The sequence below is a fragment of the Pristiophorus japonicus genome, chromosome 6 (assembly GCF_044704955.1).
Source record: "Pristiophorus japonicus isolate sPriJap1 chromosome 6, sPriJap1.hap1, whole genome shotgun sequence".
Classification (NCBI taxonomy): Eukaryota; Metazoa; Chordata; class Chondrichthyes; family Pristiophoridae; genus Pristiophorus; species Pristiophorus japonicus.
Genome location: NC_091982.1, coordinates 76513106 through 76531875, shown reverse-complemented (window position 1 = coordinate 76531875; position 18770 = coordinate 76513106). Strand labels below are relative to the sequence as shown.

Below are 18770 nucleotides of genomic sequence, written 5' to 3'. Positions count from 1 at the left end.
TAACGGGGCTCAGCCTGGGCCTCACAGTCTTCGTATCCCACAGCTTACAAAATGCCCTCTCGTTCATGATCGATTGACTCGCTCCTGTGTCCAGTTCCATCGATACCGGTATCCCGTTAAACTTCACATTAATCAAAATTGGTTTACTCTTGGTTATGAAGGAGTACAGTCCATACACTTCCTCTTCTGGCATCTCGGATTGCGTATCCGATCCACGCTAGTCTGACTCTCATCCTCTACGTGGTGTGTCGCAGCTCGCTTGCTCATCTGTGGACACTTGCGCTGGAGATGCCCCACTCTCAGCCTTTGCAACTATATTGCTTAAATCGGCACTGCGTCAACACGGAGAAGTCAGATACATTTCCGCTGGCGGACTTTGGGCAATCACAGGTTTTGCGAACGCAGCCGGATAGGCCCTGCCATGTGCCGCTCTGCCGAACACCGAATCAATCGCATTTACAGTACTTGCCGAGGTTCGGTGCTTCACCTTTAAACTCCTGTCTGTCGTCATACATTAAACGATCTGGATGGCCCTTTTGAAATCCAACTCCTCCACCGCCAGTAGTTTGCGCAGGATCACCTCATGGTTGATTTAACAAAGAAGTCCCACAATATGTCTGCCAACACCGTCCCGATCTTTCACGATCCCGCGAGCCACCTCAGGTCAGCAACAAATTCCCCCGCGCTCTGGCCCTCCGATCGAACGTGTGTATAAAACCTGTATCTCGAGATGATGATCCCATCGTCTGGCTTGAGGTGCTCCCGTACCAATGTACACAATTCCTCGTACGTTTTCCCTGTTGGATCACTAAGCATGAGTAGATTCTTTATCAGACCGTAGATCTTTGAACCGCAGTGAGGAACATGGCCTGGCGCAGATCTGCATCGTCGACCCCCTTCATTTTGTTGGCCACGAAGTACTGGTTCAAATGGCTCTCAAAGTCTGTCCGATCTTCTCCCTCCACGAATCGCTCTCAAAATCCAATCGTGCTCATTTTGCAAACCAAGGTTCTTGTATTCTCGTCGCCAAATGTTATGTATGCAATAAAGGTTCAAACTGTGTACTATTTAACTAAGCAAGGTACAACATTGGCTCTACTTCAATTAGGCCCAAAGTGCCTGACTCTCAAAATGGCCATTTATACCTGAACAGCACCATATGTGTGCTGTTCAGTGGCCTCCAACAATGACACCATCTGGTGGCTACAAACAGAATGTACATACGTGACGATATTGCCTGAGAATGCCGCACCGAGTCTTAAGACGCCGCCTTCGACCTCCTGCTGAAGTTAGCCGCTGGAAAGAGCGTGTTGCACTACAGATTCTTTGCTCCTGTAAATTAGCAGGCAGCACCAAAGTACCGGTGCTGCCTGCACTCTGACAGGCGGTCAGCCTTGGCCGGCACTGTTACCGGCCTAATCTAATTTCTAGGCCTTCCTCTTTTGGGCAACTTTGTAAAATGACACAGTAGGAGATGGAACACAGATTCAACATGCAATATACTTGTAGAATTAAAAACATTTTATTCTCCCTCCACACTCAAAAAAAAAAGAATTAATTTAAGCTAATTTTGCCTGTCTAGTTTTTACATGTTGCGTACTATGAATAACACAATCTCGCTGCTCTGATTCAGTAGCCCATCCTTTGCCCAACCGACAATCAGGCATTTTGCATTTTCTTAGTCTACATGTCTGGGCTTTGCAGTGGAATGGGTGTGGAATGGGTGGGGCAGAAAAAATATGCTTTCCACACTAGGAAACGGCTTATTATGGAACAATGAAAGAAGTGAAATGTTTCACAAGTATGCAATCCCTTTCATGAGTCTCCAGAGCTGTGCTGGGATCACTAAGCAGCACTTTTTAAATATAGGATCACTAAGCCGTGTTTTTTGAATATGTCAATATCTTGGTTAAGGGAAAGAAGAGGCTGCTTTTTATTAAATAATTCTGGAAAAGGCAACAGGTCTGGCAGGTCCTGAAAAGACTAATTTGACATTTTGGATTAAAACCCTTAATTTAAATTTCCCTAATCAAATACCTCAACTTGATATGTCGATATTTGGAAAGACTGATAAGTTTGTTTATTTCTAGCAATTTCTGATATTTCAAATTTCTGGCATTTGCAGTCTTTTTTTTAAAAAAAACCCAGTCCTATCAGCCATTTCAAAGCATTTGGTAGGCTACTGCAGTGACAGGGTTTCAAAACATATCTACCGTATGCTGTTGCATGAGAACATGGTGATTTTTAATACAAACTGTAGATTTCATGTTTTATTCCACACTGCCCTTACTGAAAAAAACCACTGTGCAGTACTCATCCCTGATCTGTGCGAAGAGTAACTCTGAACTTAATGACCTTTGCCCTCCAATTCTAATCTCTGATCTCAGCTGTGATTGTCCTTGGCGAGTTTAAAAATGCCAGATTCTCTATAAAACTCTTCTACCCATATTAACAACCATCCCCTCGACCTTGCAACGTCACAAGGCCTTGTCTCATGGTTTTAATCACTCAGAAGGCCAGCTCTGACTACTTCCTTGTATCCTTCACCACCCACATCCCCTTAACCACTTCCAAACTACTTCCTTCTGTACTCATCCTTGCAAAATTGGGGGTAGTGTGCTGACATGGATTGAGAACTGGTTGTCAGACAGGAAGCAAAGAGTAGGAGTAAATGGGTACTTTTCAGAATGGCAGGCAGTGACTAGTGGGGTATCGCAAGGTTCTGTGCTGTGGCCCCAGCTGTTTACACTGTACATTAATGATTTAGACGAGGGGATTAAATGTAGTATCTCCAAATTTGCGGATGACACTAAATTGGGTGGCAGTGTGAGCTGCGAGGAGGATTCTATGAGGCTGCAGAGTGACTTGGATAGGTTAGGTGAGTGGGCAAATGCATGGCAGATGAAGTATAATGTGGATAAATGTGAGGTTATCCACTTTGGTGGTAAAAACAGAGAGACAGACTATTATCTGAATGGTGACAGATTAGGAAAAGGGGAGGTGCAACGAGACCTGGGTGTCATGGTACATCAGTCATTGAAGGTTGGCATGCAGGTACAGCAGGCGGTTAAGAAAGCAAATGGCATGTTGGCCTTCATAGCGAGGGGATTTAAGTACAGGGGCAGGGAGGTGTTGCTACAGTTGTACAGGGCCTTGGTGAGGCCACACCTGGAGTATTGTGTACAGTTTTGGTCTCCTAACTTGAAGGACATTCTTGCTATTGAGGGAGTGCAGCGAAGGTTCACCAGACTGATTCCTGGGATGGTGGGACTGACCTATCAAGAAAGACTTATCAACTGGGCTTGTATTCACTGGAGTTCAGAAGAATGAGAGGGGACCTCATAGAAACGTTTAAAATTCTGACGGGTTTAGACAGGTTAGATGCAGGAAGAATGTTCCCAAGGTTGGGGAAGTCCAGAACCAGAGGTCACAGTCTAAGGATAAGGGGTAAGCCATTTAGGACTGAGATGAGGAGAAACTTCTTCACCCAGAGAGTGGTGAACCTGTGGCATTCTCGACCACAGAAAGTTGTTGAGGCCAATTCACTAAATATATTCAAAAGGGAGTTAGATGAAGTCCTTACTACTCGGGGGATCAAGGGGTATGGCGAGAAAGCAGGAAGTGGGTACTGAAGTTTCATGTTCAGCCATGAACTCATTGAATGGTGGTGCAGGCTAGTAGGGCCGAATGGTTTACTCCTGCACCTATTTTCTATGTTTCTAAAATAACTCCCCTCCCCCCTTCCCAAGTCGCTTCCAACTGCACTTTCAAACTCCCAACATACACGTGTTTGGTCCCCGTCACAACACTTATGGATCCATTAATTTAGAAACATAGAAAATAGGTGCAGGAATAGGCCATTCGACCCTTCGAGCCTGCACCACCATTCAATAAGAGCAGTGCAAGAAAGATAGTGCAGGGGTCCCCTGTGGTCATCCCCCTGCAAAACAGATACACTGCTTTGAGTACTGTTGGGGAGGATGACTCATCAGGGGAGGGCAGCAGCAGCCAAGTTCATGGCACCGTAGGTGGCTCTGCTGCAAAGGAGGGCAGGAAAAAGAGTGGGAGCGCGATAGTGATAGGGGATTCGATGGTGAGGGGAATAGATAGGCGTTTCTGCGGACGTAACCGAGACTCCAGGATGGTATGTTGCCTCCCTGGTGCAAGGGTCAAGGATGTCTCGGAGCGGGTGCAGGACATTCTGAAATGGGAGGGAGAACAGCCAGTTGTCGTGGTGCACATTGGTACCAACGACATAGGTAAAAAAAGGGATGAGGTCCTACGAAAAGAATTTAAGGAGCTAGGAGCTAAATTAAAAAGTAGGACCTCAAAAGTAGTAATCTCGGGATTGCTACCAGTGCCACGTGCTAGTCAGAGTAGGAATCGCAGGATAGCGCAGATGAATACATGGCTTGAGCAGTGGTGCAGCAGGGAGGGATTCAAATTCTTGGGGCATTGGAACCGGTTCTGGGGGAGGTGGGACCAGTACAAACCGGACGGTCTGCACCTGGGCAGGTCCGGAACCAATGTCCTAGCGGGAGTGTTTGCTAGTGCTGTTGGGGAGGAGTTAAACTAATATTGCAGGGGGATGGGAACCTATACAGGGAGACAGAGGGAGACAAAAAGGAGGCAAAAGCAAAAGACAGAAAGGAGATGAGGAAAAGTGGAGGACAGAGAAACCCAAGGCAAAGAACAAAAAGGGCCACTGTACAGCAAAATTCTAAAAGGACAAAGGGTGTTAAAAAAACAAGCCTGAAGGCTTTGTGTCTTAATGCAAGGAGTATCCGCAATAAGGTGGATGAATTAACTGTGCAAATAGATGTTAACAAATATGATGTGATTGGGATTACGGAGACGTGGCTCCAGGATGATCAGGGCTGGGAACTCAACATCCAGGGGTATTCAACATTCAGGAAGGATAGAATAAAAGGAAAAGGAGGTGGGGTAGCATTGCTGGTTAAAGAGGAGATTAATGCAATAGTTAGGAAAGACATTAGCTTGGATGATGTGGAATCTATATGGGTAGAGCTGCAGAACACTAAAGGGCAAAAATCGTTAGTGGGAGTTGTGTACAGACCTCCAAACAGTAGTAGTGATATTGGGGAGGGCATCAAACAGGAAATTAGGAGTGCATGCAATAAAGGTGCAGCAGTTATAATGGGTGACTTTAATATGCACATAGATTGGGCTAGCCAAACTGGAAGCAATACGGTGGAGGAGGATTTCCTGGAATGCATAAGGGATGGTTTTCTAGACCAATATGTCGAGGAACCAACTAGGGGGAGGCCATCTTAGACTGGGTGTTGTGTAATGAGAGAGGATTAATTAGCAATCTCATTGTGCGAGGCCCCTTGGGGAAGAGTGACCATAATATGGTGGAATTCTGCATTAGGATGGAGAATGAAACAGTTAATTCAGAGACCATGGTCCAGAACTTAAAGAAGGGTAACTTTGAAGGTATGAGGCATGAATTGGCTAAGATAGATTGGCTAATGATACTTAAGGGGTTGACTGTGGATGGGCAATGGCAGACATTTAGAGAACGCATGGATGAATTACAACAATTGTACATTCCTGTCTGGCGTAAAAATAAAAAAGGGAAGGTGGCTCAACCGTGGCTATCTAGGGAAATCAGGGATAGTATTAAAGCCAAGGAAATGGCATACAAATTGGCCAGAAATAGCAGCGAACCTGGGGACTGGGAGAAATTTAGAACTCAGCAGAGGAGGACAAAGGGTTTGATTAGGGCAGGGAAAATGGAGTACGAGAAGAAGCTTGCAGGGAACATTAAGGCGGATTGCAAAAGTTTCTATAGGTATGTAAAGAGAAAAAGGTTAGTAAAGACAAACGTAGGTCCCCTGCAGTCAGAATCAGGGGAAGTCATAACGGGGAACAAAGAAATGGCAGACCAATTGAACAAGTACTTTGGTTCAGTATTCACTAAGGAGGACACAAACAACCTTCCGGATATAAAAGTGGTCAGAGGGTCTATTAAGGAGGAGGAACTGAGGGAAATCTTTATTAGTCGGGAAATTGTGTTGGGGAAATTGATGGGATTGAAGGCCGATAAATCCCCAGGGCCTGATGGACTGCATCCCAGAGTACTTAGGGAGGTGGCCTTGGAAATAGCGGATGCATTGACAGTCATTTTCCAACATTCCATTGACTCTGGATCAGTTCCTATCGAGTGGAGGGTAGCCAATGTAACCCCACTTTTTAAAAAAGGAGGGAGAGAGAGAGCAGGGAATTATAGACCGGTCAGCCTGACCTCAGTAGTGGGTAAAATGATGGAATCAATTATTAAGGATGTCATAGCAGCGCATTTGGAAAATGGTGACATGATAGGTCCAAGTCAGCATGGATTTGTGAAAGGGAGATCATGCTTGACAAATCTTCTGGAATTTTTTGAGGATGTTTCCAATAAAGTGGACAAAGGAGTACCAGTTGATGTGGTATATTTGGACTTTCAGAAGGCTTTCGACAAGGTCCCACACAGGAGATTAATGTGCAAAGTTAAAGCACATGGGATTGGGGGTAGTGTGCTGACGTGGATTGAGAACTGGTTGTCAGACAGGAAGCAAAGAGTAGGAGTAAATGGGTACTTTTCGGAATGGCAGGCAGTGACTAGTGGGGTACCGCAGGGTTCTGTGCTGGGGCCCCAGCTGTTTACATTGTACATTAATGATTTAGACGAGGGGATTAAATGTAGTATCTCCAAATTTGCGGATGACACTAAGTTGGGTGGCAGTGTGAGCTGCGAGGAGGATGCTATGAGGCTACAGAGTGACTTGGATAGGTTAGGTGAGTGGGCAAATGCGTGGCAGATGAAGTATAATGTGGATAAATGTGAGGTTATCCACTTTGGTGGTAAAAACAGAGAGACAGACTATTATCTGAATGGTGACAGATTAGGAAAAGGGAAGGTGCAACGAGACCTGGGTGTCATGGTACATCAGTCATTGAAGGTTGGCATGCAGGTACAGCAGGCGGTTAAGAAAGCAAATGGCATGTTGGCCTTCATAGCGAGGGGATTTGAGTACAGGGGCAGGGAGGTGTTGCTACAGTTGTACAGGGCCTTGGTGAGGCCACACCTGGAGTATTGTGTACAGTTTTGGTCTCCTAACTTGAGGAAGGACATACTTGCTATTGAGGGAGTGCAGCGAAGATTCACCAGACTGATTCCCGGGATGGTGGGACTGACCTATCAAGAAAGACTGGATCAACTGGGCTTGTATTCACTGGAGTTCAGAAGAGTGAGAGGGGACCTCATAGAAACGTTTAAAATTCTGACGGGTTTGGACAGGTTGGATGCAGGAAGAATGTTCCCAATGTTGGGGAAGTCCAGAACCAGGGGTCACAGTCTAAGGATAAGGGGTAAGCCATTTAGGACCGAGATAAGGAGAAACTTCTTCACCCAGAGAGTGGTGAACCTGTGGAATTCTCTACCACAGGAAGTAGTTGAGGCCAATTCACTAAATATATTCAAAAGGGAGTTAGATGAAGTTCTTACTACTCGGGGGATCAAGGGGTGTGGCGTGAAAGCAGGAAGTGGGTACTGAAGTTTCATGTTCAGCCATGAACTCATTGAATGGCGGTGCAGGCTAGAAGGGCTGAATGGCCTGCTCCTGCACCTATTTTCTATGTTTAATAAGATCATGGCTGAACAATTTGCTCAACAACTCCCTCATCTCCATTTTGAAGCCCTTCTTGCCAGAGTAGGGTTGGTCTCTGGCATCTTACTGGTCTGTAAGGTTCAGTAGACAGTCATCCATTGATTTTTTTTATTGTAATGAAAAACAGAATTAGTCTAGGTCCCATTATTAATTCTATAATGAGAGTAAAGCTGTTCAACATCAAGGTGTCCTCTCTATTGGCCTATGTTATTTTGCTATATAGTATCTGGAATGAAAATGGGCCCATTTTAACAGCCAGTATATGTTGTAACAATAATAAAATCAGAAAATGCTGGAAATCTCAGCTGGTCAGACAGCATCTCTGGAGAGAGAAACAAAGTTAACGTTTCAAGTCGAAGACCTTTCATCAGAACTGGAAATAGTTCAAAATGTAACAGATTCTTAAGGAAGTGCTGGGGCCCTGAAAGAGGGAGGGGAGGAAAGATCAAAAGGGAAGGTCTGTGATTGGGTGGAAGGCAGGAGAGATTGGAGAGACGAAGGGATAATGGGCTGAATTGAGATGGTAATAGCACAAGTTAGGAAACAAAAGATGAGTGTAGATAGGGTGTAAATGGCAGAATGATTACCAGCTGCCATGGAAAACAGAGAAACAAACTAAAAATAAAGAAGGGCTGGGGATGTTTTTATTAAAAATGAAAACGAGGAAAGGGAACAAAATGTGGCAGAGATTATGATCTGAAATGGTTGTTTCCAGAAGGCTGTAACGTGCCTAATAGAAAGATGAGGTGGTGTTCCTCGAGCTTGCGTTGAGCTTCATTGGAACAGTGTAGGAGACCGAGGACAGAGTGGGTTTGGAGCGGGGAATTAAAGTGACAGGCAACCGGAAGCTCGGGGTCACCCTTACGGACTGAATGGAGGTGTTCCGCAAAGCGGTCACCCAATCTGCGTTTGGTCTCCCCTGTGTAGAGGAGACTGCATCGTGAGCAGCGAATACATTATACTAAATTGAAAGAAGTACAAGTAAACCACTGTTTCATCTGGAAGGAGTGTTTGAGGCCCTGGATAGTGGGCAGGGAGGGGGTAAAAGGGCAGGTGTTGCATCTCCTACACTTGCACGGGAAGGTGCCGTGGGAAGGGGAGGGGATGCTGGGGTGACTGCGGAATAGACCAGGGTGTCTCGGAGGGAGCGGTCCCTTCGGAATGCTGAGGGGGGAGGGAGGGGAAGATGTGTTTGGTGGTGGGATCACGCTGGAGGTGGCGGAAATGGCGGAGGATGATCTTTTGAATGTGGAGGCTGGTGGGGTGAAATGTGAGGACAAGGGGAACTCTGTCGTGGTTTTGAGAGGGAGGGGAAGGGGTGAGAGTGGAGGTGCGGGAAATAGAACGAACACGGTCGAGGACCATGTTAACCATGGCGGAGGGGAATCCTCGGTTGAGGAAAAAGGAAGACATGTCAGAGGCACTAGTGTGGAAGGTGGCATCATCAGAGCAGATGCGATGGAGAAACTGGGAGAATGGAATAGAGTCATTACAGGAAGTGGGATGGGAGGAAGTGTAGTTCAGGTATCTGTGGGAGTCAGTGGGCTTACAGTGAATGTTTGTCAATAGTCTATCCCCAGAAATGGAGACAGAGAAGTCAAGGAGGGGAAGAGTCGGAGATCGACCATGTGAAGGTGAGGGAAGGGTGGAAATTGGATGCATTTTCTAGTTCGGGGCCAGAGCAGGAAACTGCACCGATACAGTCATCAATGTACTGGAAAAGGAGGTGAGGGAGGGGACCTGAGTAGGACTGGAACAAAGAATGTTCCACATATCCACGAAAAGGCAGGCATAGCTCGGACCCATGCGGGTTCCCATAGCAACAATACCTGGATAACCACGAAGCACTTTACTCTAGGTAGACAAAGGGCAAAATAGTAGTGGCTTTACAAAAGCTGAAACCAGGGGGATTGTTGCTGTCAGGATATTGCTGATTTAATGTACTTCTTGAAACAAGACGGCAATATAAAGTTAAAGGTCACAGCTGCCATGTGTGTGTTTGTGTTGGTGTCTCCCTTGGTGCCAGGCACTCCTATTAAACCACACCCTAATTCAGCACAAACTACTGCAGTCATACTGGCGACCATTACATTCCTGACATTCGGGAGTGGTTAATATTGGTTTGTGATGTATTTTAATTGGGCAAAGGCCACTCCCTGTCTAATGGAGCTTATACTGGACTTGAAGTCTACTTTGTATCCACTACGGTGATGGCTTTGTTCCCAGTTTGGTTTACAGGGAATCGCATATTTTCTAACACTTGCATTCTGCAACATACCTTATTTTTAAATAGGAGGGAAATTATCAATTGAGATTCTTTTTGTAACATGGGTGTTTTCTATAACATCTAGAAAACAAAGTAAATATGATCTACAATATGTTTATGTTCCATTTTTATTTCCCGTACTACATCATTTATTTAAGAAGTCGTCTTCTGCATGGTTACTGCCTGTGCTAATCCACAATTTGACAGGAGGTGCTCAGGAAAGTTACAAGTTCGATCCCTGTCTATGCTGAGTTAGCTGATAACATAACTGAGAGGTTATAAGTATCAACAGGCTGGCGCTCTCTTCCCTAGAAAAGAGAAGGCTGAGGGGTGACCTAATAGAGGTCTTTAAAATGATGAAGGGATTTGATAGGGTAGACGTAGAGAAGATGTTTCCACTTATGGGGAGTCCAAAACTAGGGGCCATAAATACAAGATAGACACTAATAAATCCAATAACGAATTCAGGAGAACCTTTTTTAATCGGAGAGTGGTAAGAATGTGGAACTTATACCCACAAGGAGTGGTTGAGGCGAATAACATAGATGCATTTAAGAGCAAGCTAGAAAAGCGTGAGCGAAAGGAATAGAAGGATATGTTGATCGGGTCAGACGCTTTAGAGTGGGAGGAGGCACACCTGAAGCATAAAGACTGGCATAGACCAGTTGAGCCGAATAGCCTATTTCTGTGCTGGAAATTCTATGCAAGGCGAGTGGGGGTTGGGGGAAATCAATTGGGGTCCCCGCTCCTGATCGCTACACAGTGTGAAATTCTTGTGAATTTTAGGTTTAAGAACTGCAACTAGCTTGATTCTCAAGTCCCCCTTGCCACACCCCACAGTTGAATGACCTGTTAACCTGTTAAATTATTAACCCAGCTCTCTTTAAAATAACTAATATCTCTCTCGCTCAAAGCCTTTTGGTTTCCTTTAATTTTATGTTCACGGAAGGTGTGCTATCCATCTCATTTTCCAATACAGTGCGACGTCCAAAATCCGTAGTTCCAGAATCTGGAATGTACCGGAATCCAGACACCGGGCCGACCCGTGACGGGGTCATCCGGAAATCGGAAAATGTACCGAAATCTGGACTCCCCGGCCTACGCCCGAGCTCTAGCCGCCCGGCCTTCCCCCGCCTCGGCCTGATCTCGGCCGCCTGACCTTGCCTCGGCTCAACCTCTGGCCCCCCGGCCTCGGAGCGACCGACCTCCAGAGCTCCGGCAGCCCGACCGACTACCCCCTACGCCCCCGCCCCCCAAGCTGGCCTGACCCACAGAACTCTGGCCGACCGCCCGCTCCCCCCAACTACCTTCCTCAGCCCAGACAAATATGTTCCGAAATCTGGAACAGCCTCGATCCCAAGGTTTCCGGATTTCGGATGTCACACCTGTACATACATTTTGGAGCTTTTGGTCACTGTTCATGATTTTTAGTTTAATCCAATTAAGAGTTTTAATAACTACTTGATTGCAAAAATTATGAATCCTCTATTTATTCATTAACACTGGCTCTGATTTTGGCGGGAATCAGTAGGCAAGGGCCGTGTTCACAGCAAGTCCCCACGACGTTGTCTGTATGAAAACTGGGCCATTTTAATTCCCCAAGGCCTCCATCAGGCAGGCTTGGGACAGAGACACCTGAGAGGGTCAGTGCCAGCAGCATCATCTCCAGAACCTGGCTTCAATGTAGGGAGAGGTTCAATAACCTCACAAGAGCAGCAAGGGTGAGTACAGTTCTTCTTCTCTCCAGCTCTCAACAATACTGGACAACACATCACTCTCCCTTCCCCCACCACCAGCAAAAAGTCCCTCTCCTCCATCACGTCCTTAAGCACACAATCACAAGGGCACACTGCAGCAGCTCTCGCTCATTCCCAACACACTCGCCTCTTCCTCTGCTCTCTTCACACCACAACCAGCGTCGGCGAGAGGCGACAGTCCGGGGTGCGTGGAGGCCGACAAAAGGCCGCGAGATAAGGAGTCGGGCAGCGTCGGCGAGAGGTGTGGCTTGTGCAGCTACAGGAAGGCAGCAAAAAAGGAGAAAGAAATAGAAAGGTGACGTCACAGCCAAGGGGGTAAGTGATTGGCTGGTGACTGGTAAATAGTTTTTCTTTTTTCTTTTCTAGATCAGTAAGTAACCTTTAGCATTGTTGCCAATTTAAGTTAATCTAAGGGTTAAGTCATGGCAGGAGAGCTCGGACACGTGTTATGCTCCTCCTGTACTATGTGGGAAATCAGGGATGCCTCCGGTGTCCCTGAAGACTACGTGTGCGGACCACGTTGCAGAATTGGAGCTGTGAGGGTGGATTCACTCTGGAGCATCCACGATGCTGAGAATGACGTGAATAGCACGTTTAATGAGTTGGTCTTACCGCAGGTAAAAGGTCCACAGCCAGATAAGGAATGGAAGACCAGCAGGAAGAGCGGTGCAAGGAAGGTAGTGCAGGGATCCCCTGCGGTCATCCCCCTGCAGTCATTCCCCTGCAAAACAGATACACCACTTTGAGTACTGTTGAAGGGGATGACACATCAGGGGGGAGCAGCAGCAGCCAAGTTCATGGCACCATGGCTGGCTCTGCTGCACAGGAGGGCAGGAAAAAGATTGGGAGAGCGATAGTGATAGGGGATTCAATTGTAAGGGGAATAGATAGGCGTTTCTGCGGCCACAACCGAGACTCCAGGATGGTATGTTGCCTCCCTGGTGCAAGGGTCAAGGATGTCTCGGTGCGGCTGCAGGACATTCTGAAAAGGGAGGGTGAACAGCTAGTCATCATGGTGCACATTGGTACCAACGATATAGGTAAAAAAACGGGATGAGGTCCTATGAGACGAATTTAAGGAGCGAGGAGCTAAATTAAAGAGTAGGACCACAAAAGTAGTAATCTCTGGATTGCTACCACTGCCACGTGCTAGTCAGAGTAGGAATCGCAGGATAGCTCAGATGAATACGTGGCTTGAGCAGTGGTGCAGCAGGGAGGGATTCAAATTCCTGGGGCATTGGAACCGGTTCTGGGGGAGGTGGGACCAGTACAAACCGGACGGTCTGCACCTGGGCAGGACTGGAACCAATGTCCGAGGAGGAGTGTTTGATAGTTTAACTCCTCCCCAACAGCACAAATATGGCAGGGGGATGGGAACTAATGCAGGGAGACAAAGGGAAACAAAATGGAGACAGAAGCAAAAGACAGAAAGGAGATGAGTAAAAGTGGAGGGCAGAGAAACCCAAGGCAAAAAACAAAAAGGGCCACTTTGCAGCAAAATTCTAAAGGGTCTAAGTGAGTTTAAAAAGGCAAGCCTGAAGGTTCTGTGCCTCAATACGAGGAGTATTCGGAATAAGGTGGACGAATTAACTGCAGATAGCAGTTAACAGATACGATGTGGTTGGCATCACGGAGACATGGCTCCAGGGTGACCAAGGCTAGGAACTCAACATCCAAGGGTATTCAACATTTAGGAAGGATAGACAGAAAGGAAAAGGAGTCGGGGTGGCGTTGCTGGTTGAAGAGGAAATTAATGCAATTGTAAGGAAAGACATTAGCTTGGATGATGTGGAATCGGTATGGGTGGAGCTACGGAATACCAAGGGGCAGAAAACGCTAGTGGGAGTTGTGTACAGACCTCCAAACAGTGGTAGTGTAGTTGGTGAGGGCATCAAATAGGAAATTAGGGGTGCATGCAATAAAGGTGCAGCAGTTATCATGGGTGACTTTAATATGCATATAGATTGGGCTAACCAAACTGGAAACAATACGGTGGAGGAGGATTTTCTGGAGTGCATAAGGGATGGTTTTCCAGACCAATATGTCGAGGAACCAATTAGGGGGGAGGCCATCTTAGACTGGGTGTTGTGTAATGAGAGAGGATTAATTAGCAATCTCATCGTGCGAGGCCCCTTGGGGAAGAGTGACCATAATATGGTGGAATTCTACATTAGGATGGAGAATGAAACAGTTAATTCCGAGACCATGGTCCAGAACTTAAAGAAGGGTAACTTTGAAGGTTTGAGGTGTGAATTGGCTAGGATAGATTGGTGAATGATACTGAAGGGGTTGACATTGGATGGGCAATGGCAGCCATTTGGAGACCGCATGGATGAACTACAACAATTGTACATCCCTGTCTGGCAGAAAAATAAAAAAGGGAAGGTGGCTCAATCGTGGCTATCAAGGGAAATCAGGGAAAGTATTAAAGCCAAGGAAGTGGCATACAAATTGGCCAGAAATAGCAGTGAACCCGGGGACTGGGAGAAATTTAGAACTCAGCAAAGGAGGACAAATGGTTTGATTCGGGCAGGGAAAATAGAGTACGAGAGGAAGCCTGCAGGGAACATTAAAATGGACTGCAAAAGTTTCTATAGAAATGTAAAGAGAAAAAGGTTATTAAAGACAAACGTAGGTCCCCTGTAGTCAGAATCAGGGGAAGTCATAACGGGGAACAAAGAAATGGCAGACCAATTGAACAAGTACTTTGGTTCGGTATTCACTGAGGAGGACACAAACCACCTTCTGGATATAAAAGGGGTCAGAGGGTCTAGTAAGAAGGAGGAACTGAGGGAAATCCTTATTAGTCGGGAAATTGTGTTGTGGAAACTGATGGGATTGAAGGCCGATAAATCCCCAGGGCCTGATGGTCTGCATCCCAGAGTAATTAAAGAGGTGGCCTTGGAAATAGTGGATGCATTGACAGTCATTTTCCAACATTCCATAGACTCTGGATCAGTTCCTCTGGAGTGGAGGGTAGCCAATGTAACCCCACTTTAAAAAAGGAGGGAGAGAGAAAACAGGGAATTATAGACCGGTCAGCCTGACATCAGTAGTGGGGAAATTGATGGAATCAATTATTAAGGATGTCATAGCAGCGCATTTGGAAAGAGGTGACATGATAGGTCCAAGTCAGCATGGATTTGTGAAAGGGAAATCATGCTTGACAAATCTTCTGGAATTTTTTGAGGATGTTTCCAGTAGAGTGGAGGCCACACCTGGAGTATTGTGTACGGTTTTGGTCTCCTAACTTGAGGGAGTGCAGCGAAGGTTCACCAGACTGATTCCCGGGATGGCGGGACTGACATAATCAAGAAAGGCTGGATCAACTGGGCTTGTATTCACTGGAGTTCAGAAGAATGAGAGGGGATCTGATAGAAACTTTTAAAATTCTGATGGGTTTAGACAGGTTAGATGTTCCCAATGTTCCCAATGTTGGAGAAGTCCAGAACCAGGGGTCACAGTCTAAGGATAAGGGGTAAGCGATTTAGGACCGAGATGAGGAGAAACTTCTTCACCCAGAGAGTGGTGAACCTGTGGAATTCTCTACCACAGGAAGTTGTTGAGGCCAATTCACTAAATATATTCAAAAAGGAGTTGGATGTAGTCCTTACTACTAGGGGGATCAAGGGGTATGGCGAGAAAGCAGGAATGGGTACTGAAGTTGCATGTTCAGCCATGAACTCATTGAATGGCGGTGCAGGCTCGAAGGGCCGAATGGCCTACTCCTGCACCTATTTTCTATGTTTCTATGTTTCTATCATTCTCTTCTCGCATCCTAGCACCACTCATTTCTCACTTGGCTTTACATTCATTACCGTCTCACCCGCATTCCACCGACCACCTTCTCTGGCTTTCAGCACATGCATGATATGCACAAGCGTTACACTTCTCTACTTACCTTTTCAACAGCCACTCGCTAACACTCTCCCTCTCTGCAGGACAAGGCAGCACATGATGCCAGGGAGAGGACCAAGACAGGGGGCTGCGTACCCAACATTGTAGTCCTTCCCCAAGTGGAACATGAAGTCCTGGAGATCACTGTTCCAGGCAGGGTCTTGGACATCGGGCCAGGAGAGGTTGGTGGTGTACCCAATCAGGCTGTCTACATAGAAACATAGAAAATAGGTGCAGGAGTAGGCCATTCAGCCCTTCTAGCCTGCACCGCCATTCAATGAGTTCATGGCTGAACATGCAACTTCAGTACCGCATTGCTGCTTTCTCGCCATACCCCTTGATCCTCCTAGTAGTAAGGATTATATCTAACTCCTTTTTAAATATATTTAGTGAATTGGCCTCAACAACTTTCTGTGGTAGAGAATTCCACAGGTTCACCACTCTGGGTGAAGAAGTTTCTCCTCATCTCGGTCCTAAATGGCTTACCCCTTATCCTTAGATTGTGACCCCTGGTTCTGGACTTCCCCAACATTGGGAACATTCTTCCTGCCTAAACCCATCAGAATTTTAAACGTTTCTATGAGGTCCCCTCTCATTCTTCTGAACTCCAGTGAATACAAGCCCAGTTGATCCAGTCTTTCTTGATAGGTCAGTCCCGCCATCCCGGGAATCAGTCTGGTGAACTTTTGCTGCACTCCCTCAATAGCAAGAATGTCCTTCCTCAAGTTAGGAGACCAAAACTGTACACAATACTCCAGGTGTGGCCTCACCAAGGCCCTGTACAACTGTAGCAATACCTCCCTGCCCCTGTACTCAAATCCCCTCGCTATGAAGGTCAACATGCCATTTGCTTTCTTAACCGCCTGCTGTACCTGCATGCCAACCTTCAATTGACTGATGTACCATGACACCCAGGTCTCGTTGCACCTCCCCTTTTCCTAATCTGTCACCATTCAGATAATAGTCTGTCTCTCTGTTTTTACCACCAAAATGGATAACCTCACATTTATCCGCATTATACTTCATCTGCCATGCATTTGCCCACTCATCGAACCTATCCAAGTCACTCTGCAGCCTCATAGCATCCTCCTCGCAGCTCGCACTGCCACCCAACTTAGTGTCATCCGCAAATTTGGAGATACTACATTTAATCCCCTCGTCTAAATCATTAATGTACAGTGTAAACAGCTGGGGCCCCAGCACAGAACCTTGCTGTATCCCACTAGTCACCGCCTGCCATTCTGAAAAGTACCCATTTACTCCTACTCTTTGCTTCCTGTCTGACAACCAGTTCTCAATCCATGTCAGCACACTACCCCCAATCCCATGTGCTTTAACTTTGCACATTAATCTCTTGTGTGGGACCTTGTCAAAAGCCTTCCGAAAGTCGAAATATACCACATCAACTGGTTCTCCCTTGTCCACTCTACTGGAAACATCCTCAAAAAATTCCAGAAGATTTGTCAAGCATGATTTCCCTTTCACAGGTCCAAGTCAGCATGGATTTATCATGTCACCTCTTTCCAAATGCGCTGCTATGACATCCTTAATAATTGATTCCATCATTTTACCCACTACTGAGGTCAGGCTGACCGGTCTATAATTCCCTGTTTTCTCTCTTCCCTCCTTTTTTAAAAAGTGGGGTTACATTGGCTACCCTCCACTCGATAGGAACTGATCCAGAGTCCATGGAATGTTGGAAAATGACTGTCAATGCATCCGCTATTTCCAAGGCCACCTCCTTAACTACTCTGGGATGCAGTCCATCAGGCCATGGGGATTTATTGGCTTTCAATCCCCTCAATTTCCCCAACACAATTTCCTGACTAATGAGGATTTCCCTCAGTTCCTCCTCCTTACTAGACCCTCTGACCCTTTTTATATCCGGAAGGTTGTTAGTGTCCTCCTTAGTGAATACCGAACCAAAGTACTTGTTCAATTGGTCCGCCATTTCTTTGTTCCCCGTTATGACTTCCCCTGATTCTGACTGCAGGGGACCTACGTTTGTCTTTAATAACCTTTTTCTCTTTACATATCTATAGAAACTTTTACAATCCGTCTTAATGTTCCCTGCAAGCTTCTTCTCGTACTCCATTTTCCCTGCCCTAATCAAACCCTTTGTCCTCCTCTGCTGAGTTCTAAATTTCTCCCAGTCTCTGGGTTCGCTGATATTTCTGGCCAATTTATATGCCACTTCCTTGGCTTTAATACTATCCCTGATTTCCCTTGATAGCCACGGTTGAGCCACCTTCCCATTTTTATTTTTACGCCAGACAGGAATGTACAATTGTTGTAGTTCATCCATGCGGTCTCTAAATGTCTGCCATTGCCCATCCACAGTCAACCCCTTAAGTATCATTCGCCAATCTATCCTAGCCAATTCACGCCTCATACCTTCAAAGTTAGCCTTCTTTAAGTTCTGGACCATGGTCTCTGAATTAGCTATTTCATTCTCCACCCTAATGCTGAATTCCACCATATTATGGTCACTCTTCCCCAAGGGGCCTCGCACAACGAGATTGCTAATTAATCCTCTCTCATTACACAAAACCCAGTCTAAGATGGCCTCCCCCCGAATTGGTTCCTCGACATATTGGTCTAGAAAACCATCCCTTATGCACTCCAGGAAATCCTCCTCCACCGTATTGCTTCCAGTTTGGTTAGCCTAATCTATGTGCATATTAAAGTCACCCATTATAACTGCTGCACCCTTATTGCATGCACCCCTAATTTCCTGTTTGATGCCCTCCCCAACATCACTACAACTGTTAGGAGGTCTGTACACAACTCCCACTAATGTTTTTTGCCCTTTGGTGTTCTGCAGATCTACCCATATAGATTCCACATCATCCAAGCTAATGTCCTTCCTAACTATTGCATTAATTTCCTCTTTAACCAGCAATGCTATCCCATCTCCTTTTCCTTTTATTCTATCCTTCCTGAATGTTGAATACCCCTGGATGTTGAGTTCCCAGCCCTGATCATCCTGGAGCCACGTCTCCGTAATCCCAATCACATATTTGTTAACATCTATTTGCACAGTTAATTCATCCACCTTATTACGGATACTCCTTGCATTAAGACACAAAGCCTTCAGGCTTGTTTTTTTAACCCCCTTTGTCCTTTTAGAATTTTGCTGTACAGTGGCCGTTTTTGTTCTTTGCCTTGGGTTTCTCT

General features: G+C 46.1%; 1 protein-coding gene across 3 annotated transcripts in view; it reads left to right on the top strand.

The window, feature by feature from the left end:
* The window catches only part of LOC139265696 (Krueppel-like factor 8), a 217055-nt gene that overhangs the window by 48739 nt on the left and 149546 nt on the right, over positions 1-18770 (top strand). The gene's annotated exons all lie outside the window — the stretch shown is intronic.